Raw genomic sequence first — 3,820 nt, forward strand, 5'->3', positions numbered from 1 at the left:
TTCAACAGTTATTTTGGTGGCTTTTGCCATTACCTAGAAAACAGTAATTCAATATTATATTAAAATCAGAAAATACTGCAAAAAAATATTAAAATCAATGAATTTGTCAAATAATTACTTACTCGTGTAACTGTTTCATTTGTCGATGCTTTATTTATGATAGGTGTTTTCTCTATGATAGTATTAGTAACAGGAGTGGCATGAGATTCAATGTTCTTGTCCACTGGAAATACCTACAAAATTTAAGGAAAATGATCAATTTATATAATAAATGCATTTTGCAGAAACAGTAACAACTCACTTGTGTTGGAGACTGATTCGGATGAGATGGTAGATTAGGTATCATTGTTCCTTGTGATTCAAGATGAGCTAAAACTAACTTTAGTGTATTATCTTGTTCTCTCACCTTTGTTGACAACGCCTTAAGTTCTTCATCTTTTTTCTGCAGCTCAAGTCTCTCATTCTGTAGTTCAAACTTTAGGTCCGCAATTTGTTCTTTTGAAGATCCTTTGGTTCTAGGAATGTGGAAATATCTGTTAGCAGTCACTCCTGTGCCAACCCCTTTTAAGAATCCACCATTTTCCTTGCCAAAGACTAGTGTCATGACATCCATCCCAGGATCAAGCTTCACATCTCCATCTTTGATTTGTTTTTCATGTTCCATTTATACACAAAAATATATCAAAATAATGTCTTCAATAGTTATTTAACAAGTCTAGTATTTATTATAGTAATAAAACACTAAAGGAGAAAGTTTTAATGAACTTACTAGTTTTTCTGTCATCACTTTAACATTAGCATCTTCCAATTCGCCTGCTTTGTTTTCACGTCCTTTACACCACATTAATGACCGGGGGGTATTTCGTCTTTGGCAAGTACTTTATTATTAACCTAGTAATCATATACAACAATATGCAAAAATACTATCAACATGAACCAAAAGAAGCAAATGAAGTAAAAAAAATACATTTTATTAATCTTACTACAAGTATTATCATAAGCAAACCTATATTTTAAATAAAAAATTAATTTGCAATTGATGGACTTTGCTAGACCTATCGTAACAAATACTCAATAAATACACAATGAATGGAATAAAAAGCACCTTTGATTTCATAACCTCATTATTTCCAGAGGGATGGACTCTCCCAAAATTATATAATCTTGATAATTTTCGGGGAAATAAAAGAAAATAAAATTATAAAAAAAATGATCCATTAATTTGTTGGTAAATGTTGGCCTTCTTGGACCACCTGATGTAAAAAATGACATTTTTTCCAGGTGGTTAGTGTCAGCAGTTTTGAACATGTTTGCAAAAGACCGGATACATAACAATTGTGCACATGACAATTTTGATTACACTTCTTATGTGTAAACTATCTTACTTATAATGATCTGTATAAATAATAAAACATATCAGCTGTCATGATATGAACTTTATACAAAATATAATGACATTTATATCCAACTAAAATCAAATTAAAACATGTCATAAACTTTAAATTTACCATTTCACTAGAATCTCTTATTATGAAAAGTCATATGCTAGTTATATTGTAATTTGCAAATAAATATCAATTTACTCGTGATAACTAGTTTGTCGACATACAAAAATATGAATATTATATATGTAACAAACCATTTAATGTATCAATCATTGAGCTATCGTGAAATAATCACATATTTGTAACGCATCAAAATCTGTTTTGTTTAATTGTGCTCATACTGCTGGTGAATTGGTTTTTCTGGTGACATTGGTTTTCCATTCCTACCTGCCAACAATTTTTCCCTCCTTAAAAAAAATATTTTTTTTGTCATCTAATAAAGTTTTATTAAGCCTGTACATATGCCTATAAAAAAATATTTTCCAATTGTTGTCTACTTTAAATGGATTAACATAAAAGCCCATATCAAACAAAACGAAACTCACATTTATAGAAGTCTATATGAATCTTTACAAATTAAAATCAAATGTTTAATTTTATGTATAAATCATTATATATAATGTATTATAAACTTCTTCAAATTTCTAACAAACCACATGTATCCTCTATTTTTAATAACTCAATTCCAATTTTACCCTTTGATAACTCTTTTACATCTTTTTTTATACTTTCAGAGCTTCCCTAAAAACAAACACATATAAAAATACACAATCCAATCAAAGATAGAACTTACCAGTTTCTCTCTTAGAGCCGTATATCCTCCTCGTCCCATCCGGTGATTATAATTCGACTTCGAATGCGCTACTATCGCCTTTCTCGACCTATCCTTCCAAAAAAAAATTCACAGATCGTATAAGTATTTTTTACCTTAATAAAATATAAAATAAAAGTGATAATGAATATAAAAAATGAATTTAACCTTGAATTTGTCTGACTGTGTGTGTTCAACGAACTTGTCCCAGTGATCTTGGCTAAGAATTATTGTACAGTATCGTTTAGGAATTCTTTTAAGCTTGGCGGTATTCCCTAAGTTGGGCTCTGTGTACTTTGCATATAATTTTCTTCTAAAATTCTGTAGAAGCATACCAAGCTGATTCATTATATATTTTCTTCGACTATCCTCAATTTCATAAAAACGTTGAATACAAGTAGCTAGTATGTTAGTTATTGAATGAAATTGCATTGGAGAATACCAATAACATATGAGTTGCATATAAAAAAGCATTATTTACCGTTATCTCTTCCCATAGTTTTTCCTTGACTTCTTTTGTTACCTTCTTCCAATTGAAAACACTAACTCCTACCGTTTCCCATACTAAGTCTCCCAGATAACTAGGTAACTGTGATCTATACTTCCCCGCAAACCTTCCAAATTCATCAAACTTTACACGTTTTTTTCTTCCACCAGAATTTGTATGTTCGGTCCGTAACTTTGGCATTCGAGTCAATCCCCTCTTCCTTGTTTTCTTTGTAGTCTCTGTATTGCTATTGGAATCGCTGGAAGTGTAATCCAATGTGTCTTCATGTTCTGAATCATCTAGATCAGATCCATCATTTTGGTCCTCATCCTCCATTTCCAATATAGGCACATCTTCAATCAATGTGTTTTCTCCTTCCATAATACTTAATTAAACATGAAAAATAACATATAAGTTAGTGTAATCAGATTAGTATCTCATTAAAGAATATGATACCATACAATAATATTTAACATAAATTATTGATTTAGGCTTTTCATCGAACAGTTGGTGTGCAATAAGCACACCTAGTGTTCAAAAAAATTATTTTTTGTTATGGTGTCATTTGGAACAATATACTACCGGTAACATTTTTAATCAACTGAAAGACAAACTTAATGGTAACATTCATAGAGACTTACAACTGAATAAAGAACGATTTAGGTAGAAGAACACCTGTAGTACAACTGATTTTCTTTCACAATGAAGAAGACGATAACAATTATTGAATAAATCAATCCTCTTTATAGAGATGAAATTAATATGTTCCTAATTTCAAGGATGATACCTAATATCTCGACATTACCTTTCTCAAATCGATTTGATATGGTTTATGGTTTTGGCGGTGAGAAAGATGAAGACTTCCCGCCTTGATTTTGGAGAGTAAACACATTCTTGAAATTTTCTTGTGATCCTTTCTGAACCCTAAAACGATTTTGGAGGCGAAAAAGCGTATTGATGTTAGTTTGTAATTGATCCTAGATTTCATCATATCCTCCTCAAACGATTTGACGCTGTATCAACATTGGCATTTACCAAATTAAATAAAAATTACAGATTGGTCCTTGTAATATCTGCTCCATGATACAGCCACATAAACATTTGTTTCATGTGACCATATAATAATCTATTGTCTCT

This window comes from Lactuca serriola, chromosome 7 (assembly GCF_051521515.1).
Source record: "Lactuca serriola cultivar US96UC23 chromosome 7, Lser_US96UC23_V15, whole genome shotgun sequence".
Taxonomy (NCBI): Eukaryota; Viridiplantae; Streptophyta; class Magnoliopsida; order Asterales; family Asteraceae; genus Lactuca; species Lactuca serriola.